The sequence below is a fragment of the Pogona vitticeps genome, chromosome 5 (genome assembly GCF_051106095.1).
Source record: "Pogona vitticeps strain Pit_001003342236 chromosome 5, PviZW2.1, whole genome shotgun sequence".
Taxonomy (NCBI): domain Eukaryota; kingdom Metazoa; phylum Chordata; class Lepidosauria; order Squamata; family Agamidae; genus Pogona; species Pogona vitticeps.
The window spans coordinates 184,486,059-184,504,472 of NC_135787.1; the positions used below are offsets into that span (position 1 = coordinate 184,486,059).

Here is an 18,414-nt window from a genome sequence, read left to right on the forward strand (position 1 = left end):
TTTCCTTTTAAGGAGACATTGCCTTAGGTTTTTTTATTTAATGAGCTGTCCCAATCATATCCATCCATAAGGTTGTATTGCAGATCAGTTGCTAGCTCTGAACATCTGTGTAGTGACAGGGAAATGAAGACAAGAAATCTAACCTGCAACAATTAAAACCAAAACAGGACAATGCCATGACAGAGGTGACTTGCTAACAGGCATTAGTGTGGCCTCTAGTGGCCACATGTCACATGTACATCGAAATGGCGCAACCCAAGGGAACTCTACCTGCCCAAGTAGAACTCTCTCAACTCATTGTAGAAAGGAGGTATCTGCCGAGAAAATAATGAGAAACATTGTGCTGTATCTCTGAGGTAAGATTTTGTGTGACAGCTGTGTTCAGTTGAGAGACATTTCAACCCTCTTAAATAGCCGTGGAGTGATATAAATTAAGAAATTACTGTAATCAAAATGCATTTCATTCAGGGGGATTGGGAGTGTGAGAATTTCATTTCAGTTTGTTTTTGAAAAGACTTTCCTATTCCATTTAGAACATGCTTTTATTTTTAAATTAAATTAGGAATACGGTGAACGGAGAGTCACCCATCCAGATAAAGTCTCTAATCATGTATAGTAATGTATAAGTTTGCTCTCCTGTGAATTCAGTCATATTAATGCTAAACTAGGATTGTCAGCTTTTCTTTCTTTCTTTCTTTCTTTCTTTCTTTCTTTCTTTCTTTCTTTCTTTCTTTCTTTCTTTCTTTCTTTCTTTCTTTCTTTCTTTCTTTCTTTCTTTCTTTCTCTTTCTTTCTTTCTTTCTTTCTTTCTTTCTTTCTTTCTTTCTTTCTTTCAAGTTTATAATCTTGAATAGCTTTATGGCAGGTAGCTACAACGGCTGTTGCTTTTTTGTACCAATTGCAGTGGAAGATAATTTTGTTTGAATGATTTACAAAATCCCACCTTTTTCATTTTCAGAAATGAAATAAGTTATATATTTTTAAAAAATGTAGGGAAAATTGAAATTAATAGATTTCCCCCAGACAATAGATTATTCATAGAAATAAAATAATTCCAAAAGGAAATCTTTCTTGCATCCCTTCCCCATCCAGTTCATTTCTCCTCCAAAAGGCAAAATAACGTCTGAGATAGCCAGAATAAGTGTGGGGAAATGCAGTCTTGTAATAGTATAATCATCATCACTATAATCATCATCTGTCAAGGGACCCTATGGATTATCAAGTCCAGCCCCTGTCAAGGAGGCCCGGGGGGGAATTGAACTCCCAACCTCTGGCTCCACAACCTGATACCTAAACCACTGACCTATCCAGCAGTTCTTATCTAATCCGTTCTCCTGGAATAATATATTAAACCATTCAGACCAGATGACTTAGTTGCTTTTTCTGAATGCCCCTTTAGTGTTTCCTCTTTAGTGTCTCTAATCATGGTGGCATCATTAGAGTAATGGAAGGACGAGAGAGCTGGGGAAGGGAAGGGACATTTTTAGCTGTAAAGCTCTGCTTCTGTTCAGTCTCAAGGGAATTTACTTCTGTGTAACAGGAGTTTCTAGACAGATGACCAAGCTGTGAAGTAACGGTATTGTTGGTCGGGATTTCCCCAGGACCCACAACTAAAATGTTTATATCTGTAGTAATGCACCCGATGCAGTCCTTTCGTGAGCCTTCATATGTATAAACATATATCATAATTCAAAATGGCATGCCTTACAGGTGAGGATAAAAATAGGATGGCAAGGAATTTAAAGGTGCTTCTGATTCCTTTTCTCACAGTGGCAGTTGATATGCTTTTGAGTAAAACCAGGTTGATTGTTGCATTGTTTCATTGGTACTTTAAAAATCTGAAGCACTAAATAGGTTGTTTGCATTTATCTTCACCAACATTCGGTCGTGCTGTGCTTGTTTTTATATATATTCTTCTCAGATGAACGGGACACTAATTTTGCAATGATACACATTTTTTACCTAAAGGGAAAAGGCACCAAAATCTGTTGACATACTCAACAGTTGATTAAATTGCTGACTCATTTAGTTCCACTAGGACTTTATTATTTTCCACTGAAATTTTGAGGGGACTTCCAGTTTCTCTGTTTTCTGCTTGTACAATCTCTTCCTTACTTTACTTTCATTTCAGAATATGACAAATTTTCAACTGGGTTCTAAAGAACTGTACAGAACTCATTTTTAAATTGGCACGTTTTCTGTAGAAAAAAAAAAGAATGAAGCAATGGGGAGCGTTATGCCCCACATCCCTGCCAACATTACTGTAGATGGCATACTAGAGAAATGGCTTCCAGGTTTCTCTTGATAATGTACGGCTTTGTCCCAATCACTCGAATCATCTGTCCCGCAAAGGATGAAACTTTCTTCTGCTTTTGATTCATGGAATGAAAACAAACACAGGCATGACATGTAATCAGAGTGGTATCTTGTAGCTTGAAATGAAACAAAAATTGATCGCAATGAAGACCCTGTTTTGAGCACTTAGGAAGAGGATTGTGGAGGGTCTTTGTCAACAAAAGCAGCAACAAAAGCTCAGTGGCAGTTTGTGTAGCATGCATAATACATTTGCACTTTCATGCATTAAAGATGATTTTCTTAAAGTGGAATATGTGCTGTTATTTTTTTCTGTCCATCCTCTATCAGTTGAGTTCCATAAAAGCTGTTACTGCACGTAGTTTGCCCAGCATGTGACTTGAGGTTCTCTGACATGAGATGTTTAGCTGTTGTTTGGATCACTTTCTGCCTAGGACATTGTTCTCTATATCTTGAAATTGGGAGAACATAAAGCGCATTTTTGACCATTTGGAAACCTTACTTTTTTGGACAACAGGTCCCAGAATCTCCTAGCCATGTTCGGTGTGCAATTTTAGAAATCGCAGCCCAAAAAAGTGACATGTCCAAGCAGCACACTGAATAAAAAGATAGCATGTTAACGTTGCTTTCAGTTGCTCCAAATGTTTCAATTTTCTGAGGAAGAAAATGCCCCATGTTTTAGAAAATATTCTTAATGATTGCTCTTAATATGAAATTATTTTCTAGGTAAAGGTTCCCCTTGACAATTTGTCCAGTTGTGTCCGACTCTAGGCGGCGGTGCTCATTTCCGTTCCAACCCATAGAGCTAGTGTTTGTCTGCAGACAATCCTCCGTGGTCACGTGGCCAGTGTGACTAGACACGGAACGCTGTTGTGGCGATCCCCCTTTGTGCCCTTTATATCTTTGGGCTCTACAAAGGTAAATACGCCCTTTTCGCTGCCACCAGGTATTCTCTTAATACCAATTCGGGTCCCACACACACAGGAGTTGCTCATATAATTTAGGAATCAGGTTTTCAATTAAACATTCTTTTATTAATGAACAAATAAAAAGGAAATCAATATATAACTGGTTCAGGTATTCATGTATAATAAATCATGTGTTCAATCACTGGTATTCAGAGCTCTTGTGTACTTTAAATCAATATCTCCCATGGTTTACTTCTAAGTTCATTTCTCCCTGTTACATGTGTGTTTTAATCTTTCAGTTTCTTTTCTGAACCCCTCTTTATCTATTCCTAAACCCTAATACTTTCTCAACATCTTGTGGTCCCTAACTTCTCTCTATCCCTATCTGACTCCAACTCTATCCCTATCTCATTCCAACTCTCTGTCATTCTGACTCCGCCCCTCCTGCTCTATCCTCTGATTGACATGCAGGAATGATGTCATCTTTTGGGTTCCGATACAGCCGTTTACCTTCCCACCGAAAGCATGCATTCTTGCATTTTGCATGCTTTCGAACCGCTAGGTTGGCAGGAGCTGGGACAAGTGACAGGAGCTCACTCCGTTGCGTGCATTCGATCTTACGACTGCAGGTCTTCTGACCTTGCAGCACAGAGGCTTCTGTGGTTTAACCCGCAGTGCCACTATGTCCTAAATCTAGGACATTGGGTTCCTAATCTTGTGATCCCCCCCCCCCCACTATGGTATTCAAAGAGGTAGGTTTTAAAAATTATTTCAGTTGGATGGCAGGGTCGTCTGCAACCCGCAGCTGTTCGTTCACAAAGGCAGTATTTAATACAACTGATATTTGGTTAGAAGGTGAGCATACCAAAGCTGTCTTCAGCGGTTCTGAAATGTGTGTCCTCCACAACTGAGGAGGGAAGCATGTTAGCCCCGCCCACTCCATCGTTGGTTTTATCACATGATGGCTCAAGGGAAGACTCTTCTTTCTGGGTAGGCTCTTCCTGAGAGCGAGGATTCGGAATTTTTCCCTTTTCACTTTCTGTCTCATGTGTAAAAGCTGGAATGGTTGTGTGTCGTGATTGCGCAGCAAGAGCAAGGATGGACAAGATGGGGCCAACATGCTCCCACCATTTCATATGGGGGGCACATGTGACTGTGTAAGGCAGGGGTTTTAAACTCAATTTACCTGGGGGCCACTAGAGGCTGAGTCTGGGTGAGGCTCAGCCGCATAAGATTTTCCGCCAAGCGGAGCAAGAGCCCGAGGAAGCCGCCCAGGAGTTTCCTTAGCCGACGGACAAGTGGGCTGGCTGGCAGGGCTGCAGTTCTGGATGGAGGGTGCAAGAGGTGCTGTCTTGGGAGAGAGCCGGCGAGCGAGGCAAGGCTTTTTTTTTTTAACTCTTGACAGCAAAGCAAAGCAAAAGTAAAGTGTGCTGCTTATATACCGCCCCATAGCGCTGCAAGCACTCTCCGGGCGGTTTACAATTTAATTATACAGGCTACACATTGCCCCCCCAGCAAGCTGGGTACTCATTTTACTGACCTCGGAAGGATAGAAGGCTGAGTCAACCTTGAGCCGGCTACCTGGGATTGAACCCCAGGTCGTGAGCACAGTTTTGGCTGCAGTACAGCAGTTTAACCACTGCGCCACGAGGATGTGAGGGCGCTTTGGGGGGGACAGGCAAGGCGAGGGCCACAAACTATCATCTGGGGGGCCGCAAATGGCCCCTGGGCTGCATGTTTGAGACCCCTGGTGTAAGGCTTATATGAAGAAGAAGATATTTTTGTGTCATTAGAAGAGGTAAACATTCCTATGGGAGACAGAAAACAGATAAGCAGGGAAGAGCAAAAAAAGACGGGGGAGAAGGGGTGGAAGTTGGGGGCTGATGAAGACTGACAGAAAGAAGGATAAAGAATATTTACAGTAAGACTTAACACAACATAGGCCATAAATTACTGTGTGAGATGTAACCACACACCCAAGACTCTTCGAGCCAATGAATATTTTGAATGTATTACTTGTGAATTTGGTATTTCTTCCAGTATTTCATCTCCATATGTCTAACGAAGTGGACTTGTTCATGAAAGCTTTCATTAAAATATAAGAGTCTTTAAAGTGCCACATATTGTTTTTGTTTTTTTGTTTGGATCATCATCATCATCATCATCGTCACTATTATTATTATTATTATCATCATCATCATCATCATCATTGCTCTCTTATAAAGTCTGAACTTTGGTTTCCCCTCTAACCCTGTGTCTGAATGCTCGCAGTAGGGTGAAATGTTGGCCATGTGGCAATAGTCCTCTGAATCTCTTTGCTTCATCTGTAGAGGTATCTCCTAAGGTGCATTGGAGTTTATTAAATAAATGTTTCAAAGCACTTTCATGTCCTGAGATGAAAGAGCTGTGTTAAAATGTACTGAGTGTTGTCATTATTGATTTATGCTGTTTCTTACCTCTTACTGCACATTCCCTTCTTGTAAAAGCCTCCAATTAAACCGTAAAAAAGCAGGGCATTGAACTTTTGTTCTGAGTTCCTGAACCTTTCCTCCCCTCCCCCTCATCATCTGCTCTCTCAACATTTCGTTTACAACCGATAAATAAATTTCCCTTCCAGCAAAATTTAAGAGAAATTTGCAGGGTTTTTTTTTTCCGCGTAGGAAAAATACCTTAAAAGTATTTTTGATGTAAAAAAAAAAAAAAAAGAAACTATTTTGATATGCTTAGGGAAAATTCCCAGGTGGTGTTTCCTCTTTCTCCTCGTCCTTTACATATCCTGCCTGCATTTTAAGGTGGGGCTAGAGAAGGGGAAAGTTCCTTTCTAGGACTACAGCTCCCCAAATCCCCTTGGTAGCATGGCCAATGTGGCTGTTTTGCTTGACAGATCCTGAGACCCGTTAGATAAGCTGTGAGGCCTCTCTAGTCCAGCTTTCTGAGCCCGTTGTCCAGGGAGTCCCAAAAGAATACTCAAGGGTTTACTGGGAAGGAGCGTGTGCCACTCAGAAGCCACAGGAGCAATCTGAAATAAAAAAACTGCACGGCCTCAATGAGAAGCAGATCAAAAGAGAGTCCTGATTTTTCGATAGCTTGCATGGATCAAGCTGCTAATTTCATGCAGAGGAAACCGGGGTAGCCAAAGGCAGTTTAACAGTGCCGTCTTCGGCATGCCATTCCTTTCAGTGAGACTTAGCAAGCATGCGCAGGATTGCAGCTTCTTCCAAATGCATAATCAATAATGGCTTTAAAGGGATGGTTGTTGTGGGTTTTTCGGGCTCTTTGGCCGTGTTCTGAAGGTGGCTCTTCCTGACGTTTCGCCGGTCTCTGTGGCCGGCATCTTCAGAGGACTGGAGTCGGAACACTGTCCATGCTCTGTTGCTGCTTGTTGGATAGTTGAGTATTTATATCTGTGGGAACAGCTTTTGTCCTTTTCAGGAGATAGGGTGATCAGCGTGTTTTTGTTGTGATAAGGGGGAGAGATTACCTGTCACTGTGATTGATGGGTGTCCTGTTATTTTTGTCACTTGCTCCCCAGTCTTCGTGTTCTCTGATCTTTTGTTGTAAGGTAGAGTTTGAAAAAAGATGTGGACTCTCTGGCAGTTTCACTTTTACTACTGATGGCTCTCTCAGATGTCTGTGCACGTGCACACCCATAGAGAGTGGGGAGGGAGATTTTAATTGAGGGAGAAGTTGGTTTGGAATGTCTTTGCAGGTACAAGTAGTGTATCGGGATTCTTTGTGCAGAGATAAATGGATGTATTGAAATCTTATAAAACTTACCGAGGGTTGGTGACCGAATTCATTAAAAGTTTTTGCATTTCATTCAACTTGTAGCAGAGCAGTGAAACTGAAGGCTATAGAAATTGGGAGTTCAGATACAGGTGAATCTTACCACTTTGAACTTCCTTCTTTCCTTTCCTTTCCTTTCCTTTCCTTTCCTTTCCTTTCCTTTCCTTTCCTTTCCTTTCCTTTCCTTTCCTTTCTTTCCTTATAGTTTGAGCTTCTCCAAGGTGATCAAAATCACAAATTCTTCTTTTTCCTTTTTTTTTTTTTAAATAAAGGCATTGGACATTTCCTGGTAAGTGTGCATTTAAACCCTCATATTGTGAAAGAAGTGTTAAGAAAACCAAAAGAAATAGAAAACAAATAAGCTAATAAATTTAAACAAAACAATGTTTTAATGGAAATTTAAAAAATAAAAGATTTTTTGGTTGGTAGGATCACATATCGTTCCCCCATTTTTTGTGAGTGAAGAATACTCTACCCACAAATTAATTCTCTCTCATAGTTTGGAAACATCAGGGTTTGTTTTTTTTTAACTACAAGTCCCAAAATCCCTCAGCTGGTTTATTTTTGCTTGTCTGCCCTCCTTTGGCTCAGCCTTAGAAATCTACACTTCTCCCTTAAATTGCATGGGTTTGAACAGCACAGTTTGGGTTACGCACAGATTGCTTTCACTAAATAATAAATATTTCACTAAATAAATAAATATTAAATTTAAATATGTTGTAAATACTGTGCTGCCATTATTCTCCAAGAAGTGGTCCGAGAAAGATAAGTCTTGGATATAGATGGGCATGAACCATCGTTTTGCTGGTGCGTACTAGTTCGGCCAATGGCTGCACAGCTGATCTGTGGTTCAGCACCTGACCGCCCCTCTGTGTGTTTGACCACTTGGAAGCAGTGACCCAACTTCCCTGCCTCGCCTCCTCAGGCACTGCCTCTGTGGGAGAGCATGCTAGAGGAGGCAGGGCACTAAACCATGGACTCACTGTGTGGCTGTCTGCCCAACTGGCAAGAACCACTGAACTGGGGGGTTGTGCCCATCTCTAGTCTTGAACTAGGCCCCTGTTGTTGGCTCTGCAGTGGCCCTGGGTTTGATGGTGGTGGCCTGGCCAGCTCTCTCTCCTGGTATGGTAGTTCCATGTGGTGACCATGGAGGCAGGTTGGGGAGGTCATAGCAGTGTGTTGCTCCCTGGGGGATGATGGGTGACAGATTGTGCCTCTGTTTTCTCCCTCTGATAGAGGCTTTTCATGTTCTTTAGCTGCCTTTTTATCATTGTTTGTAGATCAATAGAGATGGGGGTATTTGTATTTGTATAGGAATATCCGAGCACAGCTGGACTTAACGAGGGGTTGGCCCCTGTGGCCGGCCCGAACGCTCACACGTCTGGTGGTGTCGGCATCTTTGCTCATCCTTCCAGTCACTCCCAGAGCTCTGTTCTCTTCCTGCTCGGCTGGCAACTCAGCAGCCATACAGGGAGTCTTAGCCTCCCTCCCAAGTGCCTGGAGTGGGCAGGCGAGCAGGAAGAGAGTGGCGCTCCGGGGCCGAATGGAAGGATGAGCGAGACTGCTACCGTTACTGGATGTGTGAGTGGACAGGCTGACAGCAGGGGCTGTCCCCCCCGTTAAGTCCATCTGCGCGGGGATATTCGTATTCATATACGAATACGTATAAGAATTTGTATATGAATTTGTATACAAATACGAATTCATATTTGAATACGAATACCCCCATCTCTAGTAATCAAATGTTTTTGCTTTGCAGTTACATTTCGGAGGGCATGAGAGTCCTACATGGATTTTGAACCACACAGGGACCTGCCACCCCTTACCCCAGTGTTGTTGAAGGGCGAAGTGAGAGATCAAAGTTTAGAACAGCTAGTTTTCGGGGAAATGACTTCTCCTGGACCCCACTCCCAACAAGGCTGTTTACAGAGTTCTAATGTGAAAAAAGGAACTTTTCCAAGCTGTGTACATGGAAAGAGATGTGGTGGTGACTGAGGTCTAGTTCAGCTGTTGGTTTCCCCTGTGGCCAGACAACTGTCTGTAGGAAATCCCAGTGTAGGACATGAGTCCAGTACTTCTACTGTATTATTTCGCAGTAATTAGTATTAAGAAAACTCTTGCTGCCGATAGACGTTGTATATTGGCATCATGACTAGTAGCTGTTGACAGCCAACGTCAGGGCATAAAGTTCTGTAGAGCCAGTGTTGATCTGTGTATCTGCCTCAGAAGGAGATCACTGTTCATGATGGCTAAGGATTTCTGGAAGCCCACGAACCCCAATGATTCCTGATGGGCATTTTGTTCTTCAGAGTCTCATGGGGACATTCATTCTAAGCCCTGGTCAACTGGAGATGGCACCCACTGGACATCTGACCTTACAAAATGACAGATGTGTTCCATTGTGCCATACCTTAAGTTGGAATTTTGTTGGAGGTGCAAGGCTTCAGCAGGGTTCTACTTACGTGTCACCACCTTGCTGTGCTACAGTATGTGAATCAGTTTGCCTTGAGTCCCAGTAAGGAAGTGGTTCCTCTATTCTGTTGCAACTCAGGCTTCATCCAGTGTGTGAGTGAGGCTAGAAAGGCCTTTGACGCCCGCATGGAACGCCAGCTGAAGCCTTGAAGTTTGAGTGAAGAGGTTTCCCACAAAATCAGGAATGTATCAACAAAATTATAGCCCTTGCTAAATTCCTGCAACTCTGTGGGCAGAAACTGCCAGATTTGATTAAACTATACATTGAAACTCACAGAGCATGTAGTAGCTGCATGCTGTTTGTCTGGATGAAAGCTTGTGAAATAGTTTGCAAAATCTAAAACTTTGCACCAAAGTATTTTAGAAAACTTCAGAGTTAGTGTTTATTTTGTCGTGGTTATGACTCATATTTTGAAACCCTAAGAGTCAGTATAGCTTTTGGGGAGTTAACGTTACTCTTATTTGAAAGTGTATCCGTCTATGTGTGTATATGTACTCTGTGTGTGTGTGTGTGTGTGCGCGCACACACACACACACACACACAAACACAGAGAGAGTGGTGCCTCGCACAACTAGTGCCCCGTAGAGCGATGAATTCGCTCTACGGTGACGCTTTTGCGATGCCCCCAATGGGCGAAAATCGCAGAGCGAAGGTCGGTAAGTGTTTCGCTTACCGACCTTCGCTTTGTGACCCGCCGATCAGCTGTTCCATGGCTTCAAAATGGCCATTGGAACAGCCAAAATGGCTGCATGCAGCGTTTTCGCGCCCTCCCCTCGCTTACCAAGGGCGTGAAAAGGCTGCGGCTGGCCATTTCGGCTGTTCCGGTGGCCATTTTGGACCCGCCGGACAGCTGATCGCAGCCATTTTCATGCCCTCGTTCAGCGAGGGGAGGACGCGAAAATGGCTGCCGGTCATCGGAGAAACATCGCTGAACGGTGAGTACAGCAGCCGATTGGAACGCATTAAACACTGTTTAATGCGTTCCAATGGGCTTTTCTGCCCCGTTCAGCAATGTTTCACACAGCGAGGGTTAATCCGGGACAGATTAACCTCGCTGTGCGAGGCACCACTGTGTGTGTATCTATCTATCTATCTATCTATCTATCTATCTATCTATCTATCTATCTATCTATCTATCTATCTATCTATCTATCTATCTGTCTGTCTGTCTGTCTGTCTGTCTGTCTGTCTGTCTGTCTGTCTGTCTGTCTGTCTGTCTGTCTGTCTGTCTGTCTATCTATCTATCTATCTGTATATATATGTGTGTGTGTGTGTATGTGTATATATATATGTGTATATATATATGGAGTGTGTGTGCATGCGTGCGTGAGTGTGTGCCAAGTGGATGAATGTTCAAGTGTGTCTCCCACCAGCACAAGCGTCTAGTTCAAAGAATAATCAAGTAAAACAGTGCTACTTGGATATGTGACTGTGGAGAAATTCAATCAGTGCAGCACTTCTGTGCATGCAATTGATGTGCCACCACGTGTGCAAAAGAAGACTTAGAAAACAGGACCATATACCGTATTTTCCGTGTATAAGACGCCCCCACTTTTCTAACCCCAAATTAAAAAAACTAAGTGGGGCTTAGCAAGTGTAGAGGGAAAGGGATCAAAGCCCTTCAAGATTGCTCTGATCCCTGCTTTCCCCTCCACTTGTTTTTTCTCTCCTCAGCTTACTTCCGTGTATAAGATGACCTCAATTTTTAGTCTAAAGATTTCAGAAAAAATTATAGTCTTATTCATGGAAAAATATGGTAATCTGTATTCACACTAAACAACAGGGTTTCTCCAGAATTTAGACAGATGTTTTTCTCCAGCCCCACCTGATGTTGCCAGGAATAGAGGCTGGAATGGAAGCTTGCATGCAAAGCATCTCTGAGTGATGGTTCTCCTCTCCCAGAGATTTCCAGCTGTTAATTGTCTCAGAAATGGTCTTGAAGGTGCATGGTAAAGCTCTACCTTGTGGCTCAGTAGTTAAACTGCAGTGACAACTCTGCTCATGACCTGAGTTCAGTCCTGGATTCCGGTATTCATTTTGAAGTTTTCTCAATTTTCCAGCCTTCCAAGGTCAGTAAATTGAGTACCCAGCTCACTGGGGGCAAGAAGAAATGTGTAGTCTGCATAACTGAACATTGTAACTGCCCAGGGAGTGCTTTAAGTGCTATGGGGTGGTACCACGTTTCCCCGAAAATAAGACAGGGTCTTATATAAATTTTTGCTCCAAAAATGCATAAGGGCTTATTGTCAGGGGATGTTTTTTTTCATGTACAACAATCTACATTTATTCAAATACAGTCATGTTATCTTTTTCTGGTTGCTAATCAACGGTGGAGGGCAGAGTTTCGCTTAACTGGGGCTTATTTTTGGGGTAGGGCTTATATTATAAGCATCCTGAAAAATCATAGTAGGTCTTATTTTCAGGTTAGGTCTTATTTTTTAGGAAACAGGGCATATAAGCAGCTATAACTAAGCTGTTTCAGGGGGCCAAAGGGGCAGAAGTAATTCAACCAAATAATTTAAATAATAAACATCTGACTTGCAATCCTGTTTGTCAACTTATATTTCTCTGTGTGGTTAAATTAGCATATCTCTGGTGCACAGAGTAAATCCCTCTTCCTTTTTCAAGATATTTTAATTTCAAGAAACTTGGACATAAAATACAGATGTCCTATGTAAGTGGCTGCAGCAACAAGCCAGTGTAAATCAGAGTTTCATAGTCTTATTTATTTTACATCTATACATAGTGTGTTTGACCACTCTTGACAAAGCAGGCTCTTGGCAAATGAGGAAACCTGGTAGGGTATAAAAGATCAGAGTTTTAAACAGCAAAAAGCTCTCTTTAAAAAAAAAAACACCACCAGATTTCCTGCAGTTCACATACATGATCAGTTGCTTATTCCAAGGTGTGGAACATGTGATGATCATATTATTGACTAGAGAACAAATCAGAAAAAGGATTGCCGAAGACTGGAGCGTATCAGTTGTCCAGCCATTATGAGTGTTCAAAACCTTTCCTTCCTTCCCTTAAGTGATGGAAAGTTCAAGTCAGCCTTTGTAGGCTTCTGTTTTCTTTGGACAGGAAAACAATGGAGACTCATTGGACCTTTTGCAATATTTTGTTTATCTGCTATCCCAGTGGACAGTAGATGGGAACTCCATATGCTGTTACCGAAGCTTTAAGCGGTGTGACTAGCTGTATGAATGGATGCCCACTGGGAACCGAGGTTAGAAGTGTGTGTGGCTGTGAGTGTGTTTGTACACTTATTGTTTGTGCACACTTACTGCAGTTCTCCAAGTATATGAATGGAGCAGACATCTCTGATGCTGCAGAGAAAGCACATGCCATTAGACAGTGCTAGTCTCAAACCAGTGATAATCTGGACACCCCAGATTGTTTTTTTCTATGAGAGCGCACAATATCACAAATCTGGTGGCCCATTGGGCAGGAATCAGAAAAAAATCCTGGGTACATTGAAGAGAGAGACTTCAGTTATTCATTAGAACCACTCTTTAAACATCTCTCTTATCTTGAAAGCCCTATAGTTTGGTTCCAATTTGACAGCACAGAACACATTTGTTTAATTCTTTTATAATATTTGCATACTTACTGTTTTTAGCTTTTAAATACTATCTTTTAATGGTGTAAGCGGCCATGGGTCCTTTTTAAGTAGAAGAGATTGAATAAAGAAATAAATCGTCGTTGTGGGTGTTTCGGGCTCTTTAGCCGTGTTCTGAAGGTTGTTTTTCCTCACGTTTCGCCAGTCTCTGTGGCCGGCATCTTCAGAGGGACACTGACACTAATAACTGAAAGAAGAGTGCACCAGAAGAGAGAAATCTCTCAACCATTCTCAGTGTGTGCGTGGTTTTGCACAAGTGGATTTTGACCATTTTTTATCAAATCAACAAGGCCAATGTTGTTTCTTTAAGTATTGTAATGACAACAAGGTGTATAGCTTGTTAATTGAAATAAAAGGAGTGAGCCATGTGACCATTACAAAATACAAAAGCAAGAATGGGTGAGATACTTTTATAGACCACTAATAAAATATTTTTAAAATCATACACTATGTGAGCTTTCATGGGTAAATCCCGCTTCTTCAGGAAATCCAAATAATGTCATGACTGATGTAAGCTGGTGAGTGTTCCAACACTGGAGGCATTCAAGAGAAAATCAGAGAACCACTTAACAGATACCTTTTGATTTGTATTCCTGCATCAAACAGGGGGTTGGACTTGATGGTCTTATAGGCCCCCTCCGACTTCACTATTCTAAGATTCTATGAAAACAAATTCCCTTCTGGGGAGCAACTTTACCCACGAAAGCTTGCTTAGTGTATAGTTTTTTTTTTATTTTTTGTTAGTGGCCTATAAAGGTATCACCTGTTCTTTAATGAGTAAAATTACATTTCCTTTATGGTGCAACAGAAATTGGAACTTGAACTTTGCATCTTTAATAAAAATGCATTTTAGAAAGGATCACAACAAACCACTTCATTGTGGGTCATAGTGCTAATGTGATAGCTTTAAAAGAAACTTTTGTTAGACCTATTTTGTTGCTGAAGCCAGAGCATGTACAGTTAAGAGAGGAGATGTGCAGACATTTTGAGTGAGGCATAATTCGGATGGTTAGAGAGAAGAAAGCGAAGTGCGCATATACACTGTTTCCTGCCTTTGGATGCAATTCTTAGCAAAGAGGAAAGTGTGATTTTCTACCTAAACCAGTAACTTACACCGTGTAGCACTAAAGTCCTTTAATCTGGGTCTGTTATTGCAGATGTGGAATCCGTCATAACAATCTGCAGTTTCAGCCTGAACAAAAGCTGGGAGCCTTCCAGTTGTAACACACAACAAATAAAGGGAGCGGTTACACAGCTCCGTTTATAGGGACTTTCCTGTGTTTGAAGTCGGTGCCATACATTTGCTAAGTAATGAATAAAACTGAGGAATCAATATTTAACTGGGAATGCCTTGTGTACAAAACTGAATGGAAGCAGCTGGCTTTACATTTCCAGATGTTGCAATACTTATGTCTATGGAAAGTGCGAAATTTTTGGAATGAAAGTTAGTACTAGTTTTTGTGTGTGAGCTGCAACCGTCTGGTGTGGTGCAGGCCCAGCAATTTAGGAGAATATCTAGCTGAAACTGACGTTTCCTTCCTTAGCTAGAGAAGAGAGGAACTGCTATATGATATAAAATAACAGATAAAATAGAAAATATATTGCATTTTTTAATTCTCCCATTGCCAGAAAAAAAGGCCTGTGAATAGATAGAAAGCTCCAGGAGGTTTTAGATATGGTACATTATCCGGATGTATTTTCCCCTGACTTCAGAAACTGCTTTGGTTACTGTTTTTATGCTGAGATGTGGACTCTCTGTCTCTGTCTCTGTCTGTCTGTCTGTCTCTCTCTCTCTCTCTCTCTCTCTCTCTGTGTCTATTAAGGCAGTTTCATTAAAAGATCTCTAGCAGCTCCAGATTTGATTTTTAAAACAATGTATTTCAAAAGAGAAAGGTCTCAATTCTTTTAAATTGGGAAGAACTTTTAATCCTTCAAACGCTTTGGCCTATACTATACATAATCCTATACTATCAGCCATGGTTGGTGGTTGGTGGTGTCATCCATAGCCCAAAACATCTGATAAAGTGCAAGTTTCCCATCTATACCCAATCCAAATAAAACAAAATGAAAAATTGCTCCCCAGATGGGAGTATGTTTTCCCCTACATCAGTCATGCTATTATTTGGATTTCCTGACTGCAGAGTTTGGATTTTTTTTTTTAAATGTCTTACTTATGCAGCATACACACAGTCCTGTTTCACAGAGAATCTTGCTATGTGTTTCACCTTTTGTGTTCTTGTTCCCAAGATTGTTTAAGTACATCCAAAATTAGCACACCATTATATCTTTTCATTTCATGTCTTTATTTTATTTTATTTTGATTCCACCCTATATCCTAAGAGCTCATGGTGGGATAAAAGCAATATGAAACAATTCAATCTGTTAAAAACCATTAAAAACCATTTAAAATATTTTTAAAAATTACGTAATACATTAAAGTCAACAACAAGAAAGCTTCTACAGCCTATTAAACCCATGGCCCTTAATCTCCAAGGCCTTGGTGGACAATCATGTTTTAACTTTAACTAGAGCAATACAACAGTATAGTTTCTTATACTTTTGCCACCTTGGATCTATAATACCGTATTTTTCGCTCCATAAGACGCACCTTTGCATAAGATGCACCAATTTTTTAGGAGAAGAAAACAGGAAAATATAATGTTTTCTTCGCTCCATAAGATGCACAGACTTTCCACCCCCCTGTTTTGTGGGGAAAAAGTGCTTCTTATGGTGCGAAAAACACGGTATATGTTTTTTTGTTGGAGGCATTCAAAAAAAAAGTTGGATAATCACCGGCAGATATGCTTTGATTGTATTCCTGCGTTGAGCAGGGGGTTGGACTCGATGGCCTTGTAGGCCCCTTCCAACTTCACTTTTCTATGATTCTATGAACCTGGTATTGAAGTGAGGTTAATGTCATTTATTTATTTATTTGATTTATATATCTGGCAGCCAAGGTCACTCTGGGCAGTTTACAACTAAACAGAAAACAATAGAATAACAAAATATGATGACATCAATAAATTAAAAAGTGTAAAACAAAATACCAGAAAATACAGTGGGAGACATAGTACAATATATTACATTTAATAGCATAAAAACATGGTGGTATGTTAACTGGTACATGTATGTAACATGTTCGGTTTGACATACCGCCACGTCAGTGCTAGTGGAGCCACGAAAGAGGACGGGATTCCATAACATGGCTGCTACAGCCCTACCCCATGTCTCCGCTTAGTGAATTATTCTCCATGCTGGGTTGCAGAGGAGGGCTCCCTACTGCCAGGACGGAACTAGTGGTCAGGCAGGAGAAATGTTCCCTCTAGTATCCAGGTCCCTAGCTGTTTAGGACTTATCAATACCTTGAACTAGGACTGGATATATCTTGGCAACAGTTTGGTTGGTTGGTTGGTTGGTTGGCTGGTTGGTTGCTTTCTTTGTTTTGGGTCAATGTTCAAGAGGCAGAATTGGAAAGAAACTCCAGTTAGACAGTGACTGGTTTTGGAACTGCAGCGGTTTTCTTGTGTCGTTTTGGAAACTGTTCTAACTATTAATGGCAAGCATTAGATAATGGGATCTTAAGTCTGTTGTTTGACAGCTAGACACAGAGAGTGAACATTAGTAGTGGAATAAATACATCATAAGGTTGATCTAGTCCAACTTTGGGTTTCCAGATGTTCTTGGACCGCAACTCCCAGAAGCCTTCACCATTAGCTGTGCTGGCCAGGGTTTCTGGGAATTGCAGTCCAACAATGTCTGGGGACCCAAGGTTGGGAACCACTGGTCTACAGCATGAAGTCACTGTAACATCAACAAAACCAATAGGAATAATAAATGATCTATGGGAAAACTTTTGAACACAATACTGTATTCCCTAACCAGCTATTTCTTCTCTCAGTGGTCTATAGCAAATTTACAAATACCTTCCTCAGAACAGCCTGAGTTGTTGGTCCCAGTTCTGTTAGCCACATGTTTTCTATGAATAGGCTCCACAACTAATCTGGAGTAATCAATCAACTAATCAATCATCAGTCAGCCAGCCCCTTGGAAGACAGGATATGACCATCACATGGAGAGGAGCAAAGGGAGTCCTTTTACATCTAGAAAATATATTGCATTCAACAAAAGGCCATTCTCTCCCTAGGGCGTTGTGCAAGAAAAATGAAAACAAAATCTGGCAACGAGAATGCATGACACTTGCATGCATGTTTTTGCACTCATGGCGAAGCGTAAGAGATGCAAGAGAATCCCGTGCTGTTGCTTAAAAGGAGGCCCAGTCGTTCTCATGTATGTGGACAAAGTAGTCTTGGCAGGACTTTGTGCTGCTCATGGTTCTTTGGCTCTGACTCAGTATCCTTCCTTTCTCACTCCTTCAACCTGTTATTTAAGTTTTATCTTTCCAAACCAAAGTGCCTTTGCTTGTTTTTTTAAAATAGTCAAGTTCGGATCTTGTTGCTTGCTGAGACTGTTTGTTGATGGTCGCTTTCCACACCTTCCAGTTTCTCTTCTAACAGATATTTGCTGGTCTGTAACTAGACCTCCAAGCAGCTGTGACTATTAAAACCATAAGCTATACTCCTCTATAGCATATGTCTTTATAATTAATGATCTTTTAATGAACAAACTGTATTGACATTTTCCTGCTTTCCCATTTGGAAGGCCAGCATCCACATTCTCTCTCTCTCTCTCTCTCTCTGTGTGTGTGTGTGTGTGTGTGTGTGTGTGTGGTGTTCTTTTAATATTTTCTGTTGTTGAACAGATTGTATCGCCACATATCTGTTTATTTCTAATGGCTCGTTTAAATGACAGTTTCATAAACTGAAGTATCCCAAACAAAAGCCATGAGGTTTACTTTGGCCATCTTGAGTAAATTCTTTTAATCTAAACATAATCAGTGGGCCCATAAATCACTCCAGTGACGTCACTTTTTATTCCAATTAGCAAACACAGTATGTTCTGCAAAAGCCCTATGATTAGCTGAGGCTTTGAAACTTCTTGTCATCCCAGAGACTTTTTAAAGGAACATTTTCCCCTAAAGAATGCAACCAGGATTTCTTTCCCTTTTAGCTCTGTTTTAAAAATTGGCACTTATACGCTTCTGCTTCATTTTTCAAAAATTGCTTATGAGAACACGAGAACGTATACATCCTTTTCTAGTGTAATTTCTCTGCTTGCACTTCATTATTGTATTTATTGGAGGAGCTGGTTGCCTTTTCAAAAGAAAGCATAGTATATGGAAACTATATATTCCAAAAAGATGCCACTCCTTAAACCTTTATTTTTTGCCCATTTCCCCTATGATGGGTTAATGCTGTT

At 41.2% G+C, this 18,414-nt stretch overlaps 1 protein-coding gene across 3 annotated transcripts in view; it reads left to right on the forward strand.

Moving 5' to 3' along the window:
• Positions 1 to 18,414, forward strand: part of PDE3A (phosphodiesterase 3A) — a 314,647-nt gene that overhangs the window by 126,879 nt on the left and 169,354 nt on the right. Inside the window, exon 1 of one of the 3 annotated variants that reach the window (XM_020811330.3) lies at positions 155 to 356. The exons of the other annotated variants lie outside the window; for them this stretch is intronic. The gene's annotated coding sequence lies outside the window, so the exon portion shown is untranslated. Of the gene's footprint in view, positions 1 to 154; positions 357 to 18,414 lie in introns of those variants that run through there. 3 annotated transcript variants of the gene reach the window in all.